This window comes from Heterodontus francisci, chromosome 11 (assembly GCF_036365525.1).
Source record: "Heterodontus francisci isolate sHetFra1 chromosome 11, sHetFra1.hap1, whole genome shotgun sequence".
NCBI classification, from domain to species: domain Eukaryota; kingdom Metazoa; phylum Chordata; class Chondrichthyes; order Heterodontiformes; family Heterodontidae; genus Heterodontus; species Heterodontus francisci.
In genome coordinates, this window is record NC_090381.1 from 11,952,856 (window position 1) to 11,970,995 (window position 18,140).

Below are 18,140 nucleotides of genomic sequence, written 5' to 3' on the forward strand. Positions count from 1 at the left end.
TCGGGAGCTCCTGATGAAGGAGACTGGTAAACACAGAGAGTGAGATTAGGGTAGGGAGCTCCTGATGAAGGAGAATGTAAAACACAGAGATTGAGATTAGGGTCGGGAGCTCCTGATGAAGGAGACCGGAAAACACAGAGAGTGAGATTAGGGTAGGGAGCTCCTGATGAAGTAGAATGTAAAACACAGAGTGTGAGATTAGGGTAGGGAGCTCCTGATGAAGGAGACCGGAAAACACAGAGAGTGAGATTAGGGTCGGGAGCTCCTGATGAAGGAGACTGGTAAACACAGAGAGTGAGATTAGGGAAGGGAGCTCCTGATGAAGGAGAATGTAAAAAACAGAGAGTGAGATTAGGGTCGGGAGCTCCTGATGAAGGAGACCGGAAAACACCGAGAGTGAGATTAGGGTAGGGAGCTCCTGATGAAGGAGAATGTAAAACACAGAGAGTGAGATTAGGGTCGGGAGCTCCTGATGAAGGAGACTGTAAAACGCAGAGAGTGATATTAGGGTAGGGAGCTCCTGATGAAGGAGACGGTAAAACACAGAGAGTGAGATTATGGTAGGGAGCTCCTGATGAAGGAGACTGTAAAACACAGAGAGTGAGATTAGGGAAGGGATCTCCCGATGAAGGAGAATGTAAAACACAGAGAGTGAGATTATGGTAGGGAGCTCCTGATGAAGGAGACTGTAAAACACAGAGAGTGAGATTAGGGTAGGGAGCTCCTGATGAAGGAGACTGTAAAACACAGAGAGTGAGATTAGGGTCGGGAGCTCCTGATGAAGGAGACCGGAAAACACCGAGAGTGAGATTAGGGTCGGGAGCTCCTGATGAAGGAGACTGTAAAACGCAGAGAGTGATATTAGGGTAGGGAGCTCCTGATGAAGGAGAATGTAAAACACAGAGAGTGAGATTAGGGAAGGGATCTCCCGATGAAGGAGAATGTAAAACACAGAGAGTGAGATTAGGGTAGGGAGCTCCTGATGAAGGAGACTGTAAAACGCAGAGAGTGAGTTTAGGGTAGGGAGCTCCTGATGAAGGAGAATGTAAAACACAGAGAGTGAGAATAGGGTGGGGAGCTCCTGATGAAGGAGACTGGAAAACACAGAGAGTGAGATTAGGGTAGGGAGCTCCTGATGAAGGAGAATGTAAAACACAGAGAGTGAGATTAGGGAAGGGAGCTCCTGATGAAGGAGACTGTAAAACGCAGAGAGTGAGATTAGGGTAGGGAGCTCCTGATGAAGGAGACTGGAAAACACAGAGAGTGGGATTAGGGTAGGGAGCTCCTGATGAAGGAGACTGTAAAACGCAGAGGTGGAGATTAGGGTCGGGAGCTCCTGATGAAGGAGACTGTAAAACACAGAGATTGAGATTAGGGTAGGGAGCTCCTGATGAAGGAGAATGTAAAACACAGAGATTGAGATTAGGGAAGGGAGCTCCTGATGAAGGAGACTGGAAAACACAGAGAGTGAGATTTGGGTAGGGATCTCCTGATGAAGGAGACTGGAAAACACAGAGAGTGAGATGAGGGTAGGGAGCTCGTGATGAAGGAGACTGTAAAACACAGAGAGTGAGATTAGGGTAGGGAGCTCATGATGAAGGAGACTGTAAAACGCAGAGAGTGAGATTTGGGTAGGGATCTCCTGATGAAGGAGACTGGAAAACACAGAGAGTGAGATTAGGGTAGGGAGCTCATGATGAAGGAGAATGTAAAACGCAGAGAGTGAGATTAGGGTAGGGAGCTCATGATGAAGGAGACTGTAAAACACAGAGAGTGAGATTAGTTTAGGGAGCTCCTGATGAAGGAGACTGTAAAACACAGAGAGTGATATTAGGGTAGGGAGCTCCTGATGAAGGAGAATGTAAAACACAGAGAGTGAAATTAGGGTCGGGAGCTCCTGATGAAGGAGACTGTAAAACACAGAGAGTGATATTAGGGTAGGGAGCTCATGATGAAGGAGAATGTAAAACGCAGAGAGTGAGATTAGGGTAGGGAGCTCATGATGAAGGAGACCGTAAAACACAGAGAGTGAGATTAGTTTAGGGAGCTCCTGATGAAGGAGACTGTAAAACACAGGGATTGATATTAGGGTAGGGAGCTCCTGATGAAGGAGAATGTAAAACACAGAGAGTGAAATTAGGGTCGGGAGCTCCTGATGAAGGAGACTGTAAAACACAGAGAGTGAAATTAGGGTCGGGAGCTCCTGATGAAGGAGACTGTAAAACACAGAGAGTGATATTAGGGTAGGGAGCTCCTGATGAAGGAGAATGTAAAACACAGAGTGAGATTAGGGTCGGGAGCTCCTGATGAAGGAGAATGTAAAACACAGAGAGTGAAATTAGGGTCGGGAGCTCCTGATGAAGGAGACTGTAAAACACAGAGAGTGAAATTAGGGTCGGGAGCTCCTGATGAAGGAGACTGTAAAACACAGAGACTGAGATTAGGGTCGGGAGCTCCTGATGAAGGAGACTGTATAACACAGAGAGTGAAATTAGGGTAGGGAGCTCCTGATGAAGGAGACCGGAAAACACAGAGAGTGAGATTAGGGTAGGGAGCTCCTGATGAAGGAGAATGTAAAACACAGAGATGAGATTAGGGTCGGGAGCTCCTGATGAAGGAGACCGGAAAATACAGAGAGTGAGATTAGGGTAGGGAGCTCCTGATGAAGGAGAATGTAAAACACAGACAGTGAGATTAGGGTAGGGAGCTCCTGATGAAGGAGACCGGAAAACACAGAGAGTGAGATTAGGGTCGGGAGCTCCTGATGAAGGAGACTGGTAAACACAGAGAGTGAGATTAGGGTAGGGAGCTCCTGATGAAGGAGAATGTAAAACACAGAGATTGAGATTAGGGTCGGGAGCTCCTGATGAAGGAGACCGGAAAACACAGAGAGTGAGATTAGGGTAGGGAGCTCCTGATGAAGTAGAATGTAAAACACAGAGTGTGAGATTAGGGTAGGGAGCTCCTGATGAAGGAGACCGGAAAACACAGAGAGTGAGATTAGGGTCGGGAGCTCCTGATGAAGGAGACTGGTAAACACAGAGAGTGAGATTAGGGAAGGGAGCTCCTGATGAAGGAGAATGTAAAAAACAGAGAGTGAGATTAGGGTCGGGAGCTCCTGATGAAGGAGACCGGAAAACACCGAGAGTGAGATTAGGGTAGGGAGCTCCTGATGAAGGAGAATGTAAAACACAGAGAGTGAGATTAGGGTCGGGAGCTCCTGATGAAGGAGACTGTAAAACGCAGAGAGTGATATTAGGGTAGGGAGCTCCTGATGAAGGAGACGGTAAAACACAGAGAGTGAGATTATGGTAGGGAGCTCCTGATGAAGGAGACTGTAAAACACAGAGAGTGAGATTAGGGAAGGGATCTCCCGATGAAGGAGAATGTAAAACACAGAGAGTGAGATTATGGTAGGGAGCTCCTGATGAAGGAGACTGTAAAACACAGAGAGTGAGATTAGGGTAGGGAGCTCCTGATGAAGGAGACTGTAAAACACAGAGAGTGAGATTAGGGTCGGGAGCTCCTGATGACGGAGACCGGAAAACACCGAGAGTGAGATTAGGGTCGGGAGCTCCTGATGAAGGAGACTGTAAAACGCAGAGAGTGATATTAGGGTAGGGAGCTCCTGATGAAGGAGAATGTAAAACACAGAGAGTGAGATTAGGGAAGGGATCTCCCGATGAAGGAGAATGTAAAACACAGAGAGTGAGATTAGGGTAGGGAGCTCCTGATGAAGGAGACTGTAAAACGCAGAGAGTGAGTTTAGGGTAGGGAGCTCCTGATGAAGGAGAATGTAAAACACAGAGAGTGAGAATAGGGTGGGGAGCTCCTGATGAAGGAGACTGGAAAACACAGAGAGTGAGATTAGGGTAGGGAGCTCCTGATGAAGGAGAATGTAAAACACAGAGAGTGAGATTAGGGAAGGGAGCTCCTGATGAAGGAGACTGTAAAACGCAGAGAGTGAGATTAGGGTAGGGAGCTCCTGATGAAGGAGACTGGAAAACACAGAGAGTGGGATTAGGGTAGGGAGCTCCTGATGAAGGAGACTGTAAAACGCAGAGGTGGAGATTAGGGTCGGGAGCTCCTGATGAAGGAGACTGTAAAACACAGAGATTGAGATTAGGGTAGGGAGCTCCTGATGAAGGAGAATGTAAAACACAGAGATTGAGATTAGGGAAGGGAGCTCCTGATGAAGGAGACTGGAAAACACAGAGAGTGAGATTTGGGTAGGGATCTCCTGATGAAGGAGACTGGAAAACACAGAGAGTGAGATGAGGGTAGGGAGCTCGTGATGAAGGAGACTGTAAAACACAGAGAGTGAGATTAGGGTAGGGAGCTCATGATGAAGGAGACTGTAAAACGCAGAGAGTGAGATTTGGGTAGGGATCTCCTGATGAAGGAGACTGGAAAACACAGAGAGTGAGAATAGGGTAGGGAGCTCATGATGAAGGAGAATGTAAAACGCAGAGAGTGAGATTAGGGTAGGGAGCTCATGATGAAGGAGACTGTAAAACACAGAGAGTGAGATTAGTTTAGGGAGCTCCTGATGAAGGAGACTGTAAAACACAGAGAGTGATATTAGGGTAGGGAGCTCCTGATGAAGGAGAATGTAAAACACAGAGAGTGAAATTAGGGTCGGGAGCTCCTGATGAAGGAGACTGTAAAACACAGAGAGTGATATTAGGGTAGGGAGCTCATGATGAAGGAGAATGTAAAACGCAGAGAGTGAGATTAGGGTAGGGAGCTCATGATGAAGGAGACTGTAAAACACAGAGAGTGAGATTAGTTTAGGGAGCTCCTGATGAAGGAGACTGTAAAACACAGAGATTGATATTAGGGTAGGGAGCTCCTGATGAAGGAGAATGTAAAACACAGAGAGTGAAATTAGGGTCGGGAGCTCCTGATGAAGGAGACTGTAAAACACAGAGAGTGAAATTAGGGTCGGGAGCTCCTGATGAAGGAGACTGTAAAACACAGAGAGTGATATTAGGGTAGGGAGCTCCTGATGAAGGAGAATGTAAAACACAGAGTGAGATAAGGGTCGGGAGCTCCTGATGAAGGAGAATGTAAAACACAGAGAGTGAAATTAGGGTCGGGAGCTCCTGATGAAGGAGACTGTAAAACACAGAGAGTGAGATTAGGGTCGGGGGCTCCTGATGAAGGAGAATGTAAAACACAGAGAGTGAGATTAGGGTCGGGAGCTCCTGATGAAGGAGAATGTAAAACACAGAGAGTGAAATTAGGGTCGGGAGCTCCTGATGAAGGAGACTGTAAAACACAGAGAGTGAGATTAGGGTCGGGAGCTCCTGATGAAGGAGACTGTATAACACAGAGAGTGAAATTAGGGTCGGGAGCTCCTGATGAAGGAGACTGTAAAACACAGAGACTCAGATTAGGGTCGGGTGCTCCTGATGAAGGAGACTGTAAAACACAGAGAGTGAGATTAGGGTCGGGAGCTCCTGATGAAGGAGACCGGAAAACACAGAGAGTGAGATTAGGGTAGGGAGCTCCTGATGAAGGAGAATGTAAAACACCGAGAGTGAGATTAGGGTCGGGATCTCCTGATGAAGGAGAATGTAAAACACAGAGAGTGAGATTAGGGTAGGGAGCTCCTGATGAAGGAGACTGGTAAACACAGAGAGTGAGATTAGGGAAGGGAGCTCCTGATGAAGGAGAATGTAAAACACAGAGAGTGAGATTAGGGTCGGGAGCTCCTGATGAAGGAGACTGGTAAACACAGAGAGTGAGATTAGGGAAGGGAGCTCCTGATGAAGGAGAATGTAAAACACAGAGAGTGAGATTAGGGTCGGGAGCTCCTGATGAAGGAGACTGGTAAACACAGAGAGTGAGATTAGGGAAGGGAGCTCCTGATGAAGGAGAATGTAAAACACAGAGAGTGAGATTAGGGTCGGGAGCTCCTGATGAAGGAGACCGGAAAACACCGAGAGTGAGATTAGGGTAGGGAGCTCCTGATGAAGGAGAATGTAAAACACAGAGAGTGAGATTAGGGTCGGGAGCTCCTGATGAAGGAGACCGGGAAACACCGAGAGTGAGATTAGGGTCGGGAGCTCCTGTTGAAGGAGACTGTAAAACGCAGATTGTGATATTAGGGTAGGGAGCTCCTGATGAAGGAGAATGTAAAACACAGAGAGTGAGATTAGGGTGGGGAGCTCCTGATGAAGGAGACTGGAAAACACAGAGAGTGAGATTAGGGTAGGGAGCTCCTGATGAAGGAGAATGTAAAACACAGAGAGTGAGATTAGGGAAGGGAGCTCCTGATGAAGGAGACTGTAAAACACAGAGAGTGAGATTAGGGTCGGGAGCTCCTGATGAAGGAGACCGGAAAACACCGAGAGTGAGATTAGGGTCGGGAGCTCCTGATGAAGGAGACTGTAAAACGCAGAGAGTGATATTAGGGTAGGGAGCTCCTGATGAAGGAGAATGTAAAACACAGAGAGTGAGATTAGGGAAGGGATCTCCCGATGAAGGAGAATGTAAAACACAGAGAGTGAGATTAGGGTAGGGAGCTCCTGATGAAGGAGACTGGAAAACACAGAGAGTGAGATTAGGGTAGGGAGCTCCTGATGAAGGAGAATGTAAAACACAGAGAGTGAGATTAGGGAAGGGAGCTCCTGATGAAGGAGACTGTAAAACACAGAGAGTGAGATTAGGGTCGGGAGCTCCTGATGAAGGAGACCGGAAAACACCGAGAGTGAGATTAGGGTCGGGAGCTCCTGATGAAGGAGACTGTAAAACGCAGAGAGTGATATTAGGGTAGGGAGCTCCTGATGAAGGAGAATGTAAAACACAGAGAGTGAGATTAGGGAAGGGATCTCCCGATGAAGGAGAATGTAAAACACAGAGAGTGAGATTAGGGTAGGGAGCTCCTGATGAAGGAGACTGGAAAACACAGAGAGTGAGATTAGGGTAGGGAGCTCCTGATGAAGGAGACTGTAAAACGCAGAGAGTGATATTAGGGTAGGGAGCTCCTGATGAAGGAGACTGTAAAACGCAGAGAGTGAGATTAGGGTCGGGAGCTCCTGATGAAGGAGACTGTAAAACACCAAGAGTGAGATTAGGGTAGGGAGTTCATGATGAAGGAGACTGGAAAACAGAGAGAGTGAAATTAGGGTCGGGAGCTCCTGATGAAGGAGACGGTAAAACACAGAGAGTGAGATTAGGGTAGGGAGCTCATGATGAAGGAGACTGGAAAACACAGAGAGTGGGATTAGGGTAGGGAGCTCCTGATGAAGGAGACTGTAAAACACAGAGGTGGAGATTAGGGTCGGGAGCTCCTCATGAAGGAGACTGGAAAACACAGAGAGTGAGAATAGGGTGGGGAGCTCCCGATGAAGGAGAATGTAAAACACAGAGAGAGAGAATAGGGTGGGGAGCTCCTGATGAAGGAGTCTGGAAAACACAGAGAGTGATATTAGGGTAGGGAGCTCCCGATGAAGGAGAATGTAAAACACAGAGAGTGAGATTAGGGTAGGGAGCTCCTGATGAAGGAGAATGTAAAACACAGAGAGTGAGATTAGGGAAGGGATCTCCCGATGAAGGAGAACGTAAAACGCAGAGAGTGATATTAGGGTGGGGAGCTCCCGATGAAGGAGAATGTAAAACACAGAGAGTGAGAATAGGGTGGGGAGCTCCCGATGAAGGAGAATGTAAAACACAGAGAGAGAGAATAGGGTGGGGAGCTCCTGATGAAGGTGACTGGAAAACACAGAGAGTGATATTAGGGTAGGGAGCTCCCGATGAAGGAGAATGTAAAACAGAGAGAGTGAGAATAGGGTGGGGAGCTCCTGATGAATGAGACTGGAAAACACAGAGAGTGAAATTAGGGTAGGGAACTCATGATGAAGGAGACTGGAAAGCACAGAGAGTGAAATTAGGGTCGGGAGCTCCTGATGAAGGAGACTGGAAAACACAGAGTGAGATTAGGGTAGGGAGCTCCTGATGAAGGAGACAATAAAATACCAAGAGTGAGATTAGGGTAGGGAACTCATGGTGAAGGAGACTGGAAAGCACAGAGAGTGAAATTAGGTTCGGGAGCTCCTGATGAAGGAGACTGGAAAACACCGAGAGTGAGATTAGGGTCGGGACCTCCTGATGAAGGAGACTGGAAAACACAGAGTGTGAAATTAGGGTCGGGAGCTCCTGATGAAGGAGACTGGAAAACACAGAGAGTGAGATTAGGGTAGGGAGCTCCTGATGAAGGAGACTGGAAAACACAGAGTGAGATTAGGGTAGGGAGCTCCTGATGAAGGAGACTGGAAAACACAGAGTGAGATTAGGGTAGGGAGCTCTCGTTGAAGGAGACTGTAAAACACAGAGAGTGAGATTAGGGTGGGGAGCTCCTGATGAAGGAGAGTGTGAAACACAGAGAGTGAAATTAGGGTCGGGAGCTCCTGATGGAGGAGACCGGGAAACACAGAGTGAGATTAGGGTCTGGAGCTCCTGATGAAGGAGATAGTAAAACACAGAGTGTGAAATTAGGGTAGGGAGCTCCTGATGAAGGAGACTGGAAAACACAGAGAGTGAAATTAGGGTCGGGAGCTCCTGATGAAGGAGACTGGAAAACACAGAGTGAGATTAGGGTAGGGAGCTCATGATGAAGGAGACTGGAAAACACAGAGTGTGAAATTAGGGTCGGAAGCTCTTGATGAAGGAGACTGGAAAACAGAGAGAGTGAAATTAGGGTCGGGAGCTCCTGATGAAGGAGACGGTAAAACACAGAGAGTGAGATTAGGGTAGGGAGCTCATGATGAAGGAGACTGGAAAACACAGAGAGTGAAATTAGGGTAGGGAACTCATGATGAAGGAGACTGGAAAGCACAGAGAGTGAAATTAGGGTCGGGAGCTCCTGATGAAGGAGACTGGAAAACACAGAGTGAGATTAGGGTCGGAAGCTCCTGATGAAGGAGAATGTAAAACACAGAGAGTGAGATTAGGGAAGGGATCTCCCGATGAAGGAGAATGTAAAACACAGAGAGTGAGATTAGGGTAGGGAGCTCCTGATGAAGGAGACTGTAAAACGCAGAGAGTGATATTAGGGTAGGGAGCACCCGATGAAGGAGAATGTAAAACACAGAGAGTGAGAATAGGGTGGGGAGCTCCTGATGAAGGAGACTGGAAAACACAGAGAGTGATATTAGGGTAGGGAGCTCCCGATGAAGGAGAATGTAAAACACAGAGAGTGAGATTAGGGTAGGGAGCTCCTGATGAAGGAGAATGTAAAACACAGAGAGTGAGATTAGGGAAGGGATCTCCCGATGAAGGAGAATGTAAAACGCAGAGAGTGATATTAGGGTAGGGAGCTCCCGATGAAGGAGAATGTAAAACACAGAGAGTGAGAATAGGGTGGGGAGCTCCCGATGAAGGAGAATGTAAAACACAGAGAGAGAGAATAGGGTGGGGAGCTCCTGATGAAGGAGACTGGAAAACACAGAGAGTGATATTAGGGTAGGGAGCTCCCGATGAAGGAGAATGTAAAACAGAGAGAGTGAGAATAGGGTGGGTAGCTCCTGATGAATGAGACTGTAAAACACAGAGAGTGAGATTAGGGTCGGGAGCTCCCGATGAGGGAGACTGGAAAACACAGAGAGTGAGATTAGGGTAGGGAGCTCCCAATGAAGGAGAATGTAAAACACAGAGAGTGAGAATAGGGTGGGGAGCCCCCGATGAAGGAGACGGTAAAACACAGAGAGAGAGATTAGGGTCGGGTGCTCCTGATGAAGGAGACTGGAAAACACAGAGAGTGAAATTAGGGTCGGGAGCTCCTGATGAAGGAGACGGTAAAACACAGAGAGTGAGATTAGGGTAGGGAGCTCATGATGAAGGAGACTGGAAAACACAGAGAGTGAAATTAGGGTAGGGAACTCATGATGAAGGAGACTGGAAAGCACAGAGAGTGAAATTAGGGTCGGGAGCTCCTGATAAAGGAGACTGGAAAACACAGAGTGAGATTAGGGTCGGGAGCTCCTGATGAAGGAGACAATTAAACACCGAGAGTGAGATTAGGGTAGGGAACTCATGATGAAGGAGACTGTAAAACGCAGTGAGTGAGATTAGGGTAGGGAGCTCCTGATGAAGGAGAATGTAAAACACAGAGAGTGAGAATAGGGTGGGGAGCTCCTGATGAAGGAGACTGGAAAACACAGAGTGAGATTAGGGTAGGGAGCTCCTGATGAAGGAGAATGTAAAACACAGAGAGTGAGATTAGGGAAGGGATCTCCCGATGAAGGAGAATGTAAAACACAGAGAGTGAGATTAGGGTAGGGAGCTCCTGATGAAGGAGAATGTAAAACGCAGAGAGTGATATTAGGGTAGGGAGCTCCCGATGAAGGAGAATGTAAAAAACAGAGAGTGAGAATAGGGTAGGGAGCTCCTGATGAAGGAGACCGGAAAACACAGAGAGTGAGATTAGGGTAGGGAGCTCCTGATGAAGGAGAATGTAAAACACAGAGAGTGAGATTAGGGTCGGGAGCTCCTGATGAAGAAGACCGGAAAACACAGAGAGTGAAATTAGGGTCGGGAGCTCCTGATGAAGGAGACGGTAAAACACAGAGAGTGAGATTAGGGTAGGGAGCTCATGATGAAGGAGACTGGAAAGCACAGAGAGTGAAATTAGGGTCGGGAGCTCCTGATGAAGGAGACTGGAAAACACAGAGTGAGATTATGGTCGGGAGCTCCTGATGAAGGAGACAATAAAACACCGAGAGTGAGATTAGGGTAGGGAACTCATGATGAAGGAGACTTTAAAACGCAGTGAGTGAGATTAGGGTAGGGAGCTCCTGATGAAGGAGAATGTAAAACACAGAGAGTGAGAATAGGGTGGGGAGCTCCTGATGAAGGAGACTGGAAAACACAGAGAGTGAGATTAGGGTAGGGAGATCCTGATGAAGGAGAATGTAAAACACAGAGAGTGAGATTAGGGAAGGGATCTCCCGATGAAGGAGAATGTAAAACACAGAGAGTGAGATTAAGGTAGGGAGCTCCTGATGAAGGAGACTGTAAAACGCAGAGAGTGATATTAGGGTAGGGAGCTCCCGATGAAGGAGAATGTAAAAAACAGAGAGTGAGAATAGGGTAGGGAGCTCCTGATGAAGGAGACCGGAAAACACAGAGAGTGAGATTAGGGTAGGGAGCTCCTGATGAAGGAGAACGTAAAACACAGAGAGTGAGATTAGGGTAGGGAGCTCCTGATGAAGAAGACCGGAAAACACAGAGAGTGAGATTAGGGTAGGGTGCTCCTGATGAAGGAGACTGGTAAACACAGAGAGTGAGATTAGGGTAGGGAGCTCCTGATGAAGGAGAATGTAAAACACAGAGAGTGAGATTAGGGTCGGGAGCTCCTGATGAAGGAGACCGGAAAACACCGATAGTGAGATTAGGGTAGGGAGCTCCTGATGAAGGAGAATGTAAAACACAGAGAGTGAGATTAGGGTCGGGAGCTCCTGATGAAGGAGACCGGAAAACTCCGAGAGTGAGATTAGGGTAGGGAGCTCCTGATGAAGGAGAATGTAAAACGCAGAGAGTGAGATTAGGGAAGGGATCTCCCGATGAAGGAGAATGTAAAACACAGAGAGTGAGATTAGGGTAGGGAGCTCCTGATGAAGGAGACTGTAAAACGCAGAGAGTGAGATTAGGGTAGGGAGCTCCTGATGAAGGAGAATGTAAAACACAGAGTGAGAATAGGGTGGGGAGCTCCTGATGAAGGAGACTGGAAAACACAGAGAGTGAGATTAGGGTAGGGAGCTCCTGATGAAGGAGAATGTAAAACACAGAGAGTGAGATTAGGGAAGGGATCTCCTGATGAAGGAGACTGGAAAACACAGAGAGTGAGATTAGGGTAGGGAGCTCCTGATGAAGGAGAATGTAAAACACAGAGAGTGAGATTAGGGGAGGGAGCTCCTGATGAAGGAGACTGTAAAACGCAGAGAGTGATATTAGGGTAGGGAGCTCCCGATGAAGGAGAATGTAAAACACAGAGAGTGAGAATAGGGTGGGGAGCTCCCGATGAAGGAGAATGTAAAACACAGAGAGAGAGAATAGGGTGGGGAGCTCCTGATGAAGGAGACTGGAAAACACAGAGAGTGATATTAGGGTAGGGAGCTCCCGATGAAGGAGAATGTAAAACACAGAGAGTGAGAATAGGGTGGGGAGCTCCTGATGAAGGAGACTGTAAAACACAGAGAGTGAGATTAGGGTCGGGAGCTCCCGATGAAGGAGACTGGAAAACACAGAGAGTGAGATTAGGGTAGGGAGCTCCCGATGAAGGAGAATGTAAAACACAGAGAGTGAGAATAGGGTGGGGAGCCCCCGATGAAGGAGACGGTAAAACACAGAGAGAGAGATTAGGGTAGGGAACTCATGATGAAGGAGACTGGAAAGCACAGAGAGTGAAATTAGGGTCGGTAGCTCCTGATGAATGAGACCGGAAAACAGAGAGTGAGATTCGGGGAGGGAGCTCCTGATGACGGAGACTGTAAAACACCAAGAGTGAGATTAGGGTAGGGAGCTCATGATGAAGGAGACTGGAAAACAGAGAGAGTGAAATTAGGGTCGGGAGCTCCTGATGAAGGAGACGGTAAAACACAGAGAGTGAGATTAGGGGAGGGAGCTCATGATGAAGGAGACTGGAAAACACAGAGAGTGAAATTAGGGTAGGGAACTCATGATGAAGGAGACTGGAAAGCACAGAGAGTGAAATTAGGGTCGGGAGCTCCTGATGAAGGAGACTGGAAAACACAGAGTGAGATTAGGGTAGGGAGCTCCTGATGAAGGAGACAATAAAACACCAAGAGTGAGATTAGGGTAGGGAACTCATGATGAAGGAGACTGGAAAGCACAGAGAGTGAAATTAGGTTCGGGAGCTCCTGATGAAGGAGACTGGAAAACACAGAGAGTGAAATTAGGTTCGGGAGCTCCTGATGAAGGAGACAGTAAAACACCGAGAGTGAGATTAGGGTAGGGAGCTCCTGATGAAGGAGACTGGAAAACACAGAGTGTGAAATTAGGGTCGGGAGCTCCTGATGAAGGAGAATGTAAAACACCGAGAGTGAGATTAGGGTCGGGACCTCCTGATGAAGGAGACTGTAAAACACCGAGAGTGAGATTAGGGTCGGGAGCTCTCGTTGAAGGAGACTGTAAAACACAGAGAGTGAGATTAGCGTGGGGAGCTCCTGATGAAGGAGATAGTAAAACAGAGAGAGTGAAATTAGGGTCGGGAGCTCCTGATGGAGGAGACTGGAAAACACAGAGTGAGATTAGGGTCTGGAGCTCCTGATGAAGGAGATAGTAAAACACAGAGTGTGAAATTAGGGTCTGGAGCTCCTGATGAAGGAGACTGGAAAACACAGAGTGAGATTAGGGTAGGGATCTCCTGATGAAGGAGACTGGAAAACACAGAGAGTGAAATTAGGGTCGGGAGCTCCTGATGAAGGAGACTGGAAAACACAGAGTGAGATTAGGGTAGGGAGCTCATGATGAAGGAGACTGGAAAACACAGAGTGTGAAATTAGGGTCGGAAGCTCTTGATGAAGGAGACTGGAAAACAGAGAGAGTGAAATTAGGGTCGGGAGCTCCTGATGAAGGAGACGGTAAAACACAGAGAGTGAGATTAGGGTAGGGAGCTCATGATGAAGGAGACTGGAAAACACAGAGAGTGAAATTAGGGTAGGGAACTCATGATGAAGGAGACTGGAAAGCACAGAGAGTGAAATTAGGGTCGGGAGCTCCTGATGAAGGAGACTGGAAAACACAGAGTGAGATTAGGGTCGGAAGCTCCTGATGAAGGAGAATGTAAAACACAGAGAGTGAGATTAGGGAAGGGATCTCCTGATGAAGGAGACTGTAAAACGCAGTGAGTGATATTAGGGTAGGGAGCTCCCGATGAAGGAGACTGGAAAACACAGAGTGAGATTAGGGTCGGAAGCTCCTGATGAAGGAGAATGTAAAACACAGAGAGTGAGATTAGGGTAGGGAGCTCCTGATGAAGGAGACTGTAAAACGCAGAGAGTGATATTAGGGTAGGGAGCTCCCGATGAAGGAGAATGTAAAACACAGAGAGTGAGAATAGGGTGGGGAGCTCCCGATGAAGGAGAATGTAAAACACAGAGAGAGAGAATAGGGTGGGGAGCTCCTGATGAAGGAGACTGGAAAACACAGAGAGTGATATTACGGTAGGGAGCTCCCGATGAAGGAGAATGTAAAACACAGAGAGTGAGATTAGGGTAGGGAGCTCCTGATGAAGGAGAATGTAAAACACAGAGAGTGAGATTAGGGAAGGGATCTCCCGATGAAGGAGAATGTAAAACACAGAGAGTGATATTAGGGTAGGGAGCTCCCGATGAAGGAGAATGTAAAACACAGAGAGTGAGAATAGGGTGGGGAGCTCCCGATGAAGGAGAATGTAAAACACAGAGAGAGAGAATAGGGTGGGGAGCTCCTGATGAAGGAGACTGGAAAACACAGCGAGTGATATTAGGGTAGGGAGCTCCCGATGAAGGAGAATGTAAAACAGAGAGAGTGAGAATAGGGTGGGGAGCTCCTGATGAATGAGACTGTAAAACACAGAGAGTGAGATTAGGGTCGGGAGCTCCCGATGAGGGAGACTGGAAAACACAGAGAGTGAGATTAGGGTAGGGAGCTCCCGATGAAGGAGAATGTAAAACACAGAGAGTGAGAATAGGGTGGGGAGCCCCCGATGAAGGAGACGGTAAAACACAGAGAGAGAGATTAGGGTCGGGTGCTCCTGATGAAGGAGACTGGAAAACACAGAGAGTGAAATTAGGGTCGGTAGCTCCTGATGAATGAGACCGGAAAACAGAGAGTGAGATTCGGGTAGGGAGCTCCTGATGAAGGAGACTGTAAAACACCAAGAGTGAGATTAGGGTAGGGAGCTCATGATGAAGGAGACTGGAAAACAGAGAGAGTGAAATTAGGGTCGGGAGCTCCTGATAAAGGAGACTGGAAAACACAGAGTGAGATTAGGGTCGGGAGCTCCTGATGAAGGAGACAATAAAACACCGAGAGTGAGATTAGGGGAGGGAACTCATGATGAAGGAGACTGTAAAACGCAGTGAGTGAGATTAGGGTAGGGAGCTCATGATGAAGGAGACTGGAAAACACAGAGAGTGAAATTAGGGTAGGGAACTCATGATGAAGGAGACTGGAAAGCACAGAGAGTGAAATTAGGGTCGGGAGCTCCTGATAAAGGAGACTGGAAAACACAGAGTGAGATTAGGGTCGGGAGCTCCTGATGAAGGAGACAATAAAACACCGAGAGTGAGATTAGGGTAGGGAACTCATGATGAAGGAGACTGTAAAACGCAGTGAGTGAGATTAGGGTAGGGAGCTCCTGATGAAGGAGAATGTAAAACACAGAGAGTGAGAATAGGGTAGGGAGCTCCTGATGAAGGAGAATGTAAAACACAGAGAGTGAGATTAGGGAAGGGATCTCCCGATGAAGGAGAATGTAAAACACAGAGAGTGAGATTAGGGTAGGGAGCTCCTGATGAAGGAGAATGTAAAACGCAGAGAGTGATATTAGGGTAGGGAGCTCCCGATGAAGGAGAATGTAAAAAACAGAGAGTGAGAATAGGGTAGGGAGCTCCTGATGAAGGAGACCGGAAAACACAGAGAGTGAGATTAGGGTAGGGAGCTCCTGATGAAGGAGAATGTAAAACACAGAGAGTGAGATTAGGGTAGGGAGCTCCTGATGAAGAAGACCGGAAAACACAGAGAGTGAGATTAGGGTAGGGAGCTCCTGATGAAGGAGACTGGTAAACACAGAGAGTGAGATTAGGGTAGGGAGCTCCTGATGAAGGAGAATGTAAAACACAGAGAGTGAGATTAGGGTCGGGAGCTCCTGATGAAGGAGACCGGAAAACACCGAGAGTGAGATTAGGGTAGGGAGCTCCTGATGAAGGAGAATGTAAAACACAGAGAGTGAGATTAGGGTCGGGAGCTCCTGATGAAGGAGACCGGAAAACACCGAGAGTGAGATTAGGGTAGGGAGCTCCTGATGAAGGAGAATGTAAAACGCAGAGAGTGAGATTAGGGAAGGGATCTCCCGATGAAGGAGAATGTAAAACACTGAGAGTGAGATTAGGGTAGGGAGCTCCTGATGAAGGAGACTGTAAAACGCAGAGAGTGAGATTAGGGTAGGGAGCTCCTGATGAAGGAGAATGTAAAACACAGAGAGTGAGAATAGGGTGGGGAGCCCCCGATGAAGGAGACGGTAAAACACAGAGAGAGAGATTAGGGTAGGGAACTCATGATGAAGGAGACTGGAAAACACAGAGTGAGATTAGGGTCGGGAGCTCCTGATGAAGGAGACAATAAAACACCAAGAGTGAGATTAGGGTAGGGAACTCATGATGAAGGAGAATGTAAAACACAGAGAGTGAAATTAGGTTCGGTAGCTCCTGATGAATGAGACCGGAAAACAGAGAGTGAGATTCGGGGAGGGAGCTCCTGATGAAGGAGACTGTAAAACACCAAGAGTGAGATTAGGGTAGGGAGCTCATGATGAAGGAGACTGGAAAACAGAGAGAGTGAAATTAGGGTCGGGAGCTCCTGATGAAGGAGACGGTAAAACACAGAGAGTGAGATTAGGGTAGGGAGCTCATGATGAAGGAGACTGGAAAACACAGAGAGTGAAATTAGGGTAGGGAACTCATGATGAAGGAGACTGGAAAGCACAGAGAGTGAAATTAGGGTCGGGAGCTCCTGATGAAGGAGACTGGAAAACACAGAGTGAGATTAGGGTCGGGAGCTCCTGATGAAGGAGACAATAAAACACCAAGAGTGAGATTAGGGTAGGGAACACATGATGAAGGAGACTGGAAAGCACAGAGAGTGAAATTAGGTTCGGGAGCTCCTGATGAAGGAGACTGGAAAACACAGAGAGTGAAATTAGGGTCGGGATCTCCTGATGAAGGAGACTGTAAAACACCGAGAGTGAGATTAGGGTCGGGAGCTCCTGATGAAGGAGACTGGAAAACACAGAGAGTGAAATTAGGGTCGGGAGCTCCTGATGAAGGAGACTGGAAAACACAGAGTGAGATTAGGGTAGGGAGCTCCTGATGAAGGAGACTGGAAAACACAGAGTGAGATTAGGGTAGGGAGCTCTCGTTGAAGGAGACTGTAAAACACAGAGAGTGAGATTAGGGTGGGGAGCTCCTGATGAAGGAGACTGGAAAACACAGAGTGAGATTAGGGTAGGGAGCTCCTGATGAAGGAGACTGGAAAACACAGAGTGAGATTAGGGTAGGGAGCTCTCGTTGAAGGAGACTGTAAAACACAGAGAGTGAAATTAGGGTCGGGAGCTCCTGATGGAGGAGATTGTAAAACACAGAGAGTGAAATTAGGGTCGGGAGCTCCTGATGGAGGAGACCGGAAAACACAGAGTGAGATTAGGGTCTGGAGCTCCTGATGAAGGAGACAGGAAAACACAGAGAGTGAGATTAGGGTAGGAAGCTCCTGATGAAGGAGACAGGAAAACACAGAGTGAGATTAGGGTCTGGAGCTCCTGATGAAGGAGACTGGAAAACACAGAGAATGAGATTAGGGTAGGGAGCTCCTGATGAAGAAGACTGTAAAACAAAGAGCGAGATTAAGGTAGGGAGCTCCCAGTGATGATGGTAATGCACAGAGATTGAGATTAGTGTCGGGAGCTCCTGATAAATGAGATTGTAAAACACAGAGATAGAGAGTAGGGTAGGGAGCTCCTGATGAAGGAGACTGTAAAACACCGAGAGTGAGATTCGGGTTGGGAGCTCCTGATGATGGAGACTGTAAAACACCGAGAGTGAGATTAGGGTTGGGAGCTCCTGATGAAGGAGACTGAAAAACACAGAGAGTGAGATGAGGGTAGGGAGCTCCTGATGAAGGAGACTAGAAAACACAGAGAGTGAGATTAGGGTAGGGAGCTCCTGATAAAGGAGACTGGAAAACATAGAGTGAGTTTAGGGTAGGGAGCTCCTGATGAAGGAGACTGGAAAACACAGAGTGAGATTAGGGTAGGGTGCTCCTGATGAAGGAGACTGTAAAACACAGAGAGTGAGATTAAGGTAGGGAGCTCTAGATGAAGGAGACTGGAAAACACAGAGAGTGAGATTAGGGTAGGG